The sequence below is a fragment of the Schistocerca serialis genome, chromosome 2 (assembly GCF_023864345.2).
Source record: "Schistocerca serialis cubense isolate TAMUIC-IGC-003099 chromosome 2, iqSchSeri2.2, whole genome shotgun sequence".
NCBI classification, from domain to species: Eukaryota; Metazoa; Arthropoda; class Insecta; order Orthoptera; family Acrididae; genus Schistocerca; species Schistocerca serialis.
Window position 1 is genome coordinate 738,432,078 of NC_064639.1, and position 13,008 is coordinate 738,445,085.

Consider the following 13,008-nt stretch of genomic DNA (forward strand, 5'->3'; position numbering starts at 1 on the left):
ACTCAACATCTATGGTCATCAGTCCCCTAGAACTTAGAACTACTTAAACCTAACTAACCTAAGGACAGCACACAACACCCAGCCATCACGAGGCAGAGAAAATCCCTGACCCCGCCGAGAATCGAAACCAGGAACCCGGGCGTGGGAAGCGAGCACGCTACCGCACGACCACGAGATGCGGGCCAACACAACAGCGGTGCTAACTTTCCACTACGTCAACGACATTACGACTGCGACTCCCAGCTGGGCCAGGCTGCGTGCTAACTGCCTCGTGCTGTTGTGACAGCACTTGTTGCATGAGCAGGTCGCTCCTGATGTAACTTCGTCTGGCCGACCACTGTCTGACCTGTTTCCATGAGGCTCCTGCAGTAACTGTGCTGGTGTCTTTATTTCATACCAAGTGAAATATTTGCAGCAGTCAGTTCTGTACATTGTCAGCCACAACACAGCACTTCCGTGACAAGGTATTTTTCTTAAAACATGTCTACACTTTCAGTACATACCTCAATCTTGAGAATCTCTTCTGAAGCTGTAGGAAATAGTACAATAAGCACGTGTACCGGGTGGCTATAACTGAAGTGCAGCTACTCACGGAGGACAGGGTGAACTGTAATTATCTTATGGCAGCGAAAGTTGGTAGATATGATACTGTATTAATGGGGAACGAATTAACGCTGAAAAAAAATTACAGTTGTGGCCACCAGGTGCAGATCGGGCGCTGTACACTATTGCACATGTCAGGATGTGGCTGAGGTGGAAGTGGGGTCTAAAAAAGAGCAAGTGTTAATTTTTCAACTCCGGTCGGCAAACTGCCTCCCGTTTATTGAAAAAACATCTGCTGATGACCTGGCCGGGGTACATTATGTGAGGTTAGCGGCCCTAAGGCGCGAACAGATTGAGCCAGGGCTCGAAAAGTGCACGAAGGCAACCGGCCCATGCGTCTGATCTCGTCAGGGGCTGTCAGTAAAAGAGGGCGATCCACACGCCTCGTCCGCTCAGCTCGGCGCGGTGGACGCTCACACGTGATCTCCTGGACCTTTCTGACTGGCTGCTGTAGGAGCTCTGCCTAGGCAAGCGACGCTTCCCTCAGCGTCACCCCGTCAGCAGAAAGGTTGTTTGTTCGTCGAGCACGTGAACAAGCCGTGGGATAGCGGCAAATACTGGAAAAATCTGATGTGTCGCCAACCCAAGGCCCGTGCACGGCTTTGTGAAGATCCATAGCTCACGCATTTAGGGAAAAAAAATTCCCTTTTCTTTTATTGAAAATAAAGGACTCCCGTACTCAATCTGTCAGCACCTGTACATCTCCTTCCCCTTCCGCGGGAGCGAGGTTTTATGGTGAAAATTAGTTGTTGGTCGTTGATAAAAGAAAACAATTTGCTCCCTTGGTCGGGTGTGCTAATATTTGCAAAAATGGGCGTGGGGTGAATCTAAGTTTTACAAAAACATATGTATACTGGAGTGATTTTACAACATAAAAAGGAAGTCCCTTTAAAAAAAAAAAAACGATATACAGGAAGATTGATGATCAAAATCATAAAACATTTAGAGACATTGATCTTTCCACACATAATTCAATACGATGATTTCCCATCATTACTGTATCAGAATGCAAATCTTAGCACAAAAAATTAAAAGTATGTCAAAAGTTTCTCAACATTGGAATGAAGTATTACAAATTCTGTTACTCATACATACTTGCAACGCTAAACTCGGTATAGCAGAAGTTTAGATGCTGGCCGAACTGAATCAGCACTGATCTTTTGAAGGTTACAGGCGCCTCTAGAAATGTGTAATTGTTTGTGTTGTTTGGCAAACGTTAAACTCGTTGCTACATAGTGGAATCAGTTTCAGAATATAAACTAAAATATGAAGGTAGTAATTGTAACAAATTAGTTAGCTCTATAAAATAAAAGTATTCAATTGACAAACATAGTTAACAAACAGAATATGAAGATAGAAAATAATTAAATAAAACATTGAAATTCTCAAACAGAGGCGGTTTCTATGGTCAATAGCTTCAAAATAATAATTAAAGACTTATTGAAACACTAACAACCAAATAAATTGCTTCATATAAAGACAATAGAAAGTTAAACATGTCCATAATGTAACATAAAAGGCATTTGCTTCTGTGTAGGGACACTGATTGCAGTTGGTTAAACACAAAGTTCCAACTGTCGATGGTATATATTCCACATATAATATAGACAATCATTGAAAAATAAACAGAGTGAGAATTTTTGGGTCTGATGCGGCGCTGTGATGGGGTGGTCCATGTGCCACTGACGGAGAGCGAGGCAGCACAGGGCGCCGCGCAGCGTTGGATACACTGACATGGTGGCAGCTGCTTATTGTGTAGGCAGGTACTGAAACACTCCCCCAGGGATTGTATCAGTAAAGTTTGCAGGGGGGTGGGCTTCAGTAGCAAATAAACTAAGGTTTCCTACATTCAGTGGTCATCTCTAGTATCTTTACCCAATAGTTTACATGATTAGATACATTGATACATGATGACAATAATAGTAAATGAACATTAGACAATACAAACTTTATTTCAGTTAAAGAGTGTATTTCACTATGGTAGACCATGCCTGACATTACTCTTGTCGAAATTCACCCTCGGGCTGTGCGTCGGGGACAGTTGGTTGTGTTGACTTAATGTGTTTACAATATCCTTTCTTATACAGGCACCAGAGGACGGCTCCTGCGACAATGAGGGTTGGAACAGTCAGGGCACTAGGCAGAGTAACCGTATACAATTGTTCCTGTGTAGCTATGTGAGCAACAGCTCGATCCAGGGCAATTTGCCCCTTTTCGTGAGCTAGTAATTCGTCAATTGACTGAAGTAATCGAGCATCGGACTCGTTGGGTTGCCAGGGTACACTATCGGGTGATGGTAGTACCACGGGTACCTCAGGTAAATAAAGTAAAAGGCGTCCGAGGCTCAAATGTTGCACTTGTTTTAGGTGTGCTGACACTTTGACAGCTGTTGTTGTTGTGGTCTTCAGTCCTGAGACCGGTTTGATGCAGCTCTCCATGCTACTCTATCCTGTGCAAGCTTTTTCATCTCCCAGTACCTTCTGCAACCTACATCCTTCTGAATCTGCTTAGTGTATTCATCTCTTGGTCTCCCTCTACGATTTTTACCCTCCACGCTGCCCTCCAATACTAAATTGGTGATCCCTTGATGCCTCAGAACATGTCCTACCAACCGATCCCTTCTTCTGGTCAAGTTGTGCCACAAACTTCTCTTCTCCCCAATCCTATTGAATACTTCCTCATTAGTTATGTGATCTACCCATCTAATCTTCAGCATTCTTCTGTAGCACCACATTTCGAAAGCTTCTATTCTCTTCTTGTCCAAACTATTTATCGTCCATGTTTCACTTCCATACATGGCTACACTCCATACGAATACATTCAGAAATGACTTCCTGACACTTAAATCAATACTGGATGTTAACAAATTTCTCTTCTTCAGAAACGCTTTCCTTGCCATTGCCAGCCTACATTTTATATCCTCTCTACTTCGACCATCATCAGTTATTTTGCTCCCCAAATAGCAAAACTCCTTTACTACTTTAAGTGCCTCATTTCCTAATCTAATTCCCTCAGCATCACCCGACTTAATTCGACTACATTCCATTATCCTCGTTTTGCTTTTGTTGATGTTCATCTTATATCCTCCTTTCAAGACACTGTCCATTCCATTCAACTGCTCTTCCAAGTCCTTTGCTGTCTCTGACAGAATTACAATGTCATCGGCGAACCTCAAAGGTTCTTCTCCATGGATTTTAATACCTACTCCGAATTTTTCTGTTGTTTCCTTTACTGTTTGCTCAATATACAGATTGAATAACATCGGGGAGAGGCTACAACCCTGTCTTACTCCCTTCCCAACAACTGCTTCCCTTTCATGTCCCTCGACTCTTATAACTGCCATCTGGTTTCTGTACAAATTGTAAATAGCCTTTCGCTCCCTGTATTTTACCCCTGCCACCTTCACAATTTGAAAGAGAGTATTCCAGTCAACACTGTCAAAAGCTTTCTCTAAGTCTACAAATGCTAGAAACGTAGGTTTGCCTTTCCTTAATCTTTCTTCTAAGATAAGTCGTAAGGTCAGTATTGCCTCACGTGTTCCAGTGTTTCTACGGAATCCAAACTGATCTTCCCCGAGGTCGGCTTCTACTAGTTTTTCCATTCGTCTGTAAAGAATTCGTGTTAGTATTTTGCAGCTGTGGCATATTAAACTGACTGTTCGGTAATTTTCACATCTGTCAACACCTGCTTTCTTTGGGATTGGAATTATTATATTCTTCTTGAAGTCTGAGGGTATTTCGCCTGTTTCATACATCTTGCTCACCAGATGGTAGAGTTTTGTCAGGACTGGCTCTCCCACGGCCGTCAGTAGTTCCAATGGAATATTGTCTACTCCGGGGGCCTTGTTTCGACTCAGGTCTTTCAGTGCTCTGTCAAACTCTTCACGCAGTATCATATCTCCCATTTCATCTTCATCTACATCCTCTTCCATTACCATAATATTGTCCTCAAGTACATCACCCTTGTATAGACCCTCTATATACTCCTTCCACCTTTCTGCTTTCCCTTCTTTGCTTAGAACTGGGTTTCCATCTGACCTCTTTATATTCATACAAGTCGTTCTCTTATCTCCAAAGGTCTCTTTAATTTTCCTGTAGGCGGTACCTATCTTACCCCTAGTGAGATAGGCCTCTACATCCTTACATTTGTCCTCTAGCCATCCCTGCTTAGCCATTTCGCACTTCCTGTCGATCTCATTTTTGAGACGTTTGTATTCCTTTTTGCCTGTTTCACTTACTGCATTTTTATATTTTCTCCTTTCATCAATTAAATTCAATATTTCTTCTGTTACCCAAGGATTTCTACTAGCCCTCGTCTTTTTACCTACTTGATCCTCTGCTGCCTTCACTACTTCATCCCTCAAAGCTACCCATTCTTCTTCTACTGTATTTATTTCCCCCATTCCTGTCAATTGCTCCCTTATGCTCTCCCTGAATCTCTGTACAACCTCTGGTTCTTTTAGTTTATCCAAGTCCCATCTCCTTAAATTCCCACCTTTTTGCAGTTTCTTCAGTTTTAATCTACAGGTCACAACCAATAGATTGTGGTCAGAGTCCACATCTGCCCCTGGAAATGTCTTACAATTTAAAACCTGGTTTCTTAAATCTCTGTCTTACCATTATATAATCTATCTGATACCTTTTAGTATCTCCAGGGTTCTTCCATGTATACAACCTTCTTTCATGATTCTTAAACCAAGTGTTAGTTATGATTATGTTGTGCTCTGTGCAAAATTCGACCAGGCGGCTTCCTCTTTCATTTCTGTCCCCCAATCCATATTCACCTACTATGTTTCCTTCTCTCCCTTTTCCTACACTCGAATTCCAGTCACCCATGACTATTAAATTTTCGTCTCCCTTCACAATCTGAATAATTTCTTTTATTTCATCATACATTTCTTCAATTTCTTCGTTATCTGTAGAGCTAGTTGGCATATAAACTTGTACTACTGTAGTAGGCGTGGGCTTCGTATCTATCTTGGCCACAATAATGCGTTCACTATGCTGTTTGTAGTAGCTTACCCGCATTCCTATTTTCCTGTTCATTATTAAACCTACTCCTGCATTACCCCTATTTGATTTTGTGTTTATAACCCTGTAGTCACCTGACCAACAGTCTTGTTCCTCCTGCCACCGAACTTCACTAATTCCCACTATATCTAACTTCAACCTATCCATTTCCCTTTTTAAATTTTGTAACCTGCCTGCCCGATTAAGGGATCTGACATTCCACGCTCCGATCCGTAGAACGCCAGTTTTCTTTCTCCTGATAACGACATCCTCTTGAGTAGTCCCCGCCCGGAGATCCGAATGGGGGACTATTTTACCTCCGGAATATTTTACCCAAGAGGACGCCATCATCATGTAATCATACAGTAAAGCTGCATGCCCTCGGGAAAAATTACGGCTGTAGTTTCCCCTTGCTTTCAGCCGTTCGCAGTACCAGCACAGCAAGGCCGTTTTGGTTATTGTTACAAGGCCAGATCAGTCAATCATCCAGACTGTTGCCCTTGCAACTACTGAAAAGGCTGCTGCCCCTCTTCAGGAACCACACGTTTGTCTGGCCTCTCAACAGATACCCCTCCGTTGTGGTTGCACCTACGGTACGGCTATCTGTATCGCTGAGGCACGCAAGCCTCCCCACCAACGGCAAGGTCCATGGTTCATGGGGGGACTTTGACAGTAGGTGTTATTAAATCACAGATGGACATGTTGAACAGTAATCCACTGTTTTCTAGTGCGAAACGATACGTCCGAGACACGAAAACATGGTCATAGCATATTAAAGCAATTGTAGATGTCTGAGGTACAAAATATAATAAACTATCCCCTACTGGTTTAAACCAATGCTCACGCAAGGTCGATAACATACAAGGACAGGGAGGGTTTTTGTTTCCTCTAAAAACAAGGCCACCTCATAGTCCCTAGCTCCAGTATGAATGGATAAGTTTGAACACATATAGTAATTAGTGTTAAGGCACTGATGGAGGTCAGTCAGCTGCATGACAGAATGTCTTTGGCGATCTTTGCTAATAGCTAAGATATCATTAATTTGCCAAGTCACTTGCTTTCGTAGGGCAACCCAAGTAACCGGAAAGGTGTGTAGTCGGTAGCATTCAAACTCACAGTTGGCGCATGTGATGGGCAGAGAAATCTGTGCGCACAGTCCTTGAGAAGTTCGCACAAGATGTACTGTAGCTGCCGCATAATAATGGGGTAGCGAAGATTCCCATACAGGGTAAAGCATTTGCATTGGCGATGCCAGATGAAACGAAACATTAGCCAGAGTTTGCAGGAACAGTTCTGCAGGCATTAACGTAGGGCTAAGCTTATGCTGTATAAAGACTCCTTTCTTACTAGGCTAATTACTGTTTAGCTCTACAGGGCCTTTATACTGAAATGTTTCCCCACACCACCTAGTATTGTCTTTCTATGTGTGTGAGTAGCTGTATGTTCACTGTTGTGGGTAAATACATACAGCGTACACAGGGCGGTGTGTGAAACTGATAGCGATTACACGCTTCCGCTGTTGTAGAAATCTGCTCCAGATGCTGCAGATACCGTGTTGAGCTGAAAGTGGTAACCAAAGTACGGAGAAATATTCTTCGGGGCTCTGTTGCATGGCAATCAGATTGCTTTCAGTTCTGAGAAATGTCCAGTTACTATTGTGGATTTGAATGATCCATGAAGTGACTTCTTTTCCGAAGAAAACATCGAATTATTTCACTAGAACTGAACGCTCTCGTCGGAACTATTCTCAGCTGGTGTTTATTAGTAAATCACAATAGCAGTATATCGCTGGGTGTATAATAAGGCGTACCTTCTTGAAATGAACAATATTTTATTGTTCTATTAACTGATTTCCTTCCATATGCACTTATATTTTACAATTTGAATCAAAACTCTCAATGGCGCCGATTTTTTACATCACAAGAATGGCTCTCTCCTCCTAAAATTACTCTTAACAAGAACAAAAAAACTCTATATCCTAAGAATAATTATGTGAGCGCTGACCGCCACAGAGTAATAAACAATATCTTTGTCTCTCTCTCGCACTGTCACAGCAAGTTACGCTGCATGATACATCATAGCTGTAGTCCTAGCAGAGTAATAGAATGGAAGGTGTTAATATGTAACTGAATGGCATGGGTTTTGTATAGTAAGATCTGTAGCGCTCTCGTTATGTCCAAAGTGTAGGTCACAGTTATGGTATGATGTAAAAACTCAAGGTCCCGTTGGATAACATTCCTAAATGTTTCGTACCGGTGTACATGGTCAGTTGCTACGACACGAATTTTCCTAATAGTAGCTAATAAATTGTCTTCAATATGGGTGAGGCGTAATTGCTGGCGGACCAGTACGTCCAGATTTTGGTTAGTAGTAAAAGGTACTTGGCGAAGGGTTTGGTCCCAGCGGTTAGCGTCAGCATGGTCGGGGGTACCAAAGATAGTTTTGAGTATCGCACCTCCGGCATTGAACCAGGCTCTCTTAACCCGAGTTAGGGGCACAGTGTCGAAGATGCTTCGTAGTTGTTCTTGGGTGTTTAGCAGTGCTTGTTTTAAATCCCACAGACTGCGTAAGGTGGGAGTCTGCCCTGATTGTTCAAGTAAAGGTTCACAGGGCAATAGGCGATTGATAAGTTGTTTTCTTCCTTAATGGAGGTTAGTTGTATATCGGCACGTATTACCGCTTGATGGGGGGGGGGGGGAGGGGGGGGGGCTGTATATAGCAAGTTGTTCAGTCGTTCAAACATGATGCCTGACGATGACGGATGATTACTAAAGGGTGGGAGACTGACAGCTCCAGTAAAAAGAATCAACAAAGCACAGCATCTCATGGTGTAATGTCTGGTCGATATTCTCCTGGTAGTTACTCAACAACTCCAATAGATTATGAGTGACACCGCCAAGTGGCCGATGAAACGACAGAGTGTAGTAGTGTCCGGTATTCAGAAGAGACAGAAGGCCAGAGAATATCTCTATGCGACTGTATGTAGTAATGACGACAGAATATATCACAGCAGTGCGTAATAGTGTTTGGTTAATATTTACCGTGCAACGAAGTCGGAGAGTAGTACGTTCCGCTAAGGCAGATGCAACTTTACTGTTAATACTGAACTGGCCAGTAAGTGAGCGGCCACGGGTCTTTATACAATAGCAAGTAGCCAAAAGAGGGTTGTCAGCATTGCTGACAAGTACCTATAGTCAGCGATCACGTGTAGAAGACTGACACGGAAATTTCACAATCTGAGTGAATTAGTCAGCGGAATAAGCCCGCGGCTATGTAAGAAGTGTGACAAAGAGGATCAGCAGTGCCTACGTGTTATTTGTGTGTGTTTTTGTTTTATATATAGATATTTATGGATCTTTACCCAGGATATTGGTGCGATATCAATGAGAGTCAATCTGTTTAGGTGGAAGGTTTCTTAGCCGCTAGATGCAGATAAACGGTTAAGCTTGTTGATGGAAGCACTTAACCATGCGATAAACTACATGACTGCTTGTATCCTTTACAGAGGTTACACACAGGTAGAGGATGGCGGTAATTACATTTTGTAAGTGACAACAATTTTCAGAAATTTCCATAGGCCCTATATCTACGGAGTTTTTATTTCCGGGGTGACTGTTCAAATCGCTGCAGCTACCTTAGACAACACATTGCGCACTATGTTGAAAAGCGTTTTCTGCGCGAATTGTAACAGGTTTTCCCGGTGAGAAGTATTTAACGAATAATTCTCTCCAAATAAAGTGAATAGATGCAAAAGCGATAACCAGATAGAGGGTTTAACCGCCAGAAATGCAAACAAAACAAGTGCAGCTGAACCCTTTTAATACATCTCCTGTAGTAGAGTTTATACTCTCCCTTTCAGGGAGTGGTGAGTATGACTGTATACGTATCATGTTGATGAGGTGTCTGAATGTGTAAGGAACGTTGTGCGGGTGTTCATGAAGCGATAACATGTAGTTCATACACTATGTCTGACAATATGTGGCTATTCTTCGCTATGGGTTGCCAAAGCGAGATGGGACTTCATCATCATAGAAGCACCAGAGGTAATGAGAGGAAAAACCGATGATAGTGGCCGTAAAAGAGATTCTGGTGTACAAGGTTGCGATTGCCAGATGGGCTGAGTAGTAACTAACTTGAAGGAGGACTTGCTACTGCTGTTATTCAATGGTCGAGATTCGTGGATTAAGCAAACCAGTGCATATTTACGAGGATAACAAAATGTTTCCTGGCATCAGGTAAAAGTAAGGCAGAGCATGGTAGAAAAGGATGAAATAGCAAGCATTTGCGGAGCGATGGTTACGTGAGAAGCATTGGCAACAACCAAGGACCGCACTCTTTATGATATCAAGGCATTAAGCAATTAACAGCATGACTGAAGTGGTGACTACACCCCGGTTGCTTCAGGCAAATTGGAAACAGCAACTTAAGACAGGGACTTCAGCTCTTTACTTCTATGAAACTCGACATTCGCTGACGTGACTAATCGAGAAATGTGCCAACATCTGACATAATACTCGGGTTCTAAGAAGGCAGCGAAATAACGCAGTATGTAATGACTGTAATATAAGAAAAGGCGGATCAACATTGTAATACTGTATAGCATTTTAAAGCTCAGAGTGACTTACCGCCCATTCTGTGGATAAAGATTCTGAGAGATGAAGCGTAGCTGAACAATAAAGTTTACCGGTTACAATACGCACGCGCGTGGCTGCTGATCAGGCAGCTCGTGCCCGTACGCACACGTGTGTTGCGCGCTGCACTGCTTTACAGTAGTACGCGCGGGGAATAAAACTTCCCTCTTACACGACCGAGTATTGGCGTACTTAGTTTAGTAAGTTACGCTGAGAGATAATTTATATTGGCACTGAGAACTGTGTGGTGGCTCCTCCAAGTACGTATCGTATCGTTGCACTTGTGTTTAGTGTCACGAAAAGTAACGGGCAGCAAGGAAAAGTGAAAATGAGAACACGATGATTGTATTTATGTACTTTAAGGGAGGAACAAAGCTCTCCTTAGGAACAACTAAGTAATGCCCATGGTTACGTCTCAAAAAAATTCCGACGCAGATTTTCGCCTACGGTTGAAGGACAATGATTCTTCGCTAAGCTAGATAGCGGAGACACGATTCTCACTTCACAATAGATCGTCGGAGAATAGTTTAAACATGGACACTGCAACAAGGGAGGAGCGATACCTCGATGAAAAAAATGGCTGGAAAGACGGATAGGACCGGTATTGTTGGAGTAATTTACAGTACCTCTGCATACTCATTAACAAAAGAAGAAAGACAGGATAGATCCGAGAGCTCGGCAGTAGAGTAAGTAATAAAAGGGGAGGGCTTCAAACATTAACTGCAATCACAGGCGACTGCAGGTATCCACCGATTCGGCAGCACGGATACCAGCAAGCCGTGTGTTGTCAGTAGCGTGGAAAAACCGAGCCAATGAAATAGTTGTCCCTATTACTCGTTGTCTATTGTGAGTGCGAATCTGTCTCTCGCTGAACTAACCAGTTGGGGTTCAGGCCAACTCAGCAGGCGTTCCTTTACCCTTGGCCAATTACTACGTAGCGCTTGAGCCCATTCCTGAGTAGTTCCCATAATTTACTGAGTCCAGCCTATCAATCTGACACGTCAGTGACTGTGTCAGGTAGTCTTCCATCGCTGCGGTGGCAGCAAAGCATTCCCACAGACAAACAGGTGTATTAGTCTTTATCGCGGAGCCGCTCCTTGTTATGCAAGGTAGCAGAGTTACCAGCATGGCTGATACTATTTGATTCATAAAGGAAAGATAATAGTAACCATCCCTTAATACAGTGAAGGGAGGAGGAGGGTTGAGACATGGCCCCATGTTCCCTGCGTATACAAACTGAAGGTACACAACATAAAATGACAAAAAAAATGCACACGTATAACATAATAAACTGACATGAGACATAATGCAATTAGCAGCACAATAAAATAATATAAAACAATAACATGAAACACACAGTATGAATTAGCTTATGACTTAGATCAGCGAGCAAGCATTGCAAAGCGACTGGAAGGCAGTATAGTCGTCTCTGGACTAATAGATGTGCAATCTGCTACAAGTTGGCATTAAGACATTTAATTGCGGACGAATTACGTCACTTGAAAGGAGACTGTCATGGTCCATGCCTATTAATACTAAGGACATCCATTACTGGCGTGTGAAAACATTACTTGTAATGCAAGGTGGTGTGATCGGTACAAAGTGCGTAAATGACGGTAATAGCAAATAGGAGCGAGTGGGACTGTGGTGATATGAGTCAAATGTAATTCATTAAGGTGTTAAATTGTAATAAAATCGTGGCAGTGAAATGATGAGATTCTCTCACACCTATAACCCCTGCCACACTCTCTAATAAATGGTTCTTTCTTTAAATCCAGTTACTCTGTTGTGCTAAAGTATGCATATTTTATCTATAGTTATGCTATTCCATGCTGAATAACGACGGCTGTGAGGATACGTGAGGGTCTCGTCTTAATTAGTGACGCGCATGAATGGATTGACGAGATCCTCGCTTCCTATCCGCTATCTAGCGGGACCACTGCCAAAGGAACAGACTGGAAAACGTTAGTGAAGAAAGAATTCCCTATTGAGCTTGACTAAGTATAGACTTGCAAGAGTAATTATGCAGACCCGCTGTCATTAACTCTGCCTCTATTTTGTCAGTAGGTGTGCGTCATGTCCTATCCTCTTTCTATCATGTATCTCCCTAATCCTGGAGACTTACCTGAGCACGTACTGTAGCACCACGGCGACATCTCGACGATCCATGACTTACCTGTGGCGTCTGCTCGGTGAGCCGCTGTTGCGATCAGTAAGACAATTTTATAGGTGTGTCGTATGTAAACAGTGAATAATTCTCTGAGTTAGCCTTGTCTAATGATCACTTGTATGAAAGCTAATAGTGTTCTATTCTTCATTAGCTAAGAAAAATAAATATCTGCATTGTAGAAGACAACAAATGTGTAAATGTGAGACGTATTTACACTAGTAGTGCAGAACCCGTTTCACGGCGTATCACGGCATTGTGTATCCTGTAATTCTCATACGTGCTTGTTGAATGCCCTAGGTTGCATTTAAGACAGCATAAGAGTGTGAATTAGTTGCAAGGCTGTAGATAAGGTAGGAATAATTTCGTTTACTAGTGTGTTACGTAATTTGCGTTTGGATAGGTATAAGATACTTCGTGTAGTAGTGTAATTCATCAACTAGGACGCGTGTGGTTCATTATATGACGTAACAAATTACAAAATGTGGCGCAGTGATTCATTCGACGTAGTGTGTACTGGTGTGTGGGTGTGTGTGCGTGCGTGCGGCTGCGTTCCTAGCGGAATGCGCTGCTCTGGCGCCTCCAGCAAGGGCGCTCT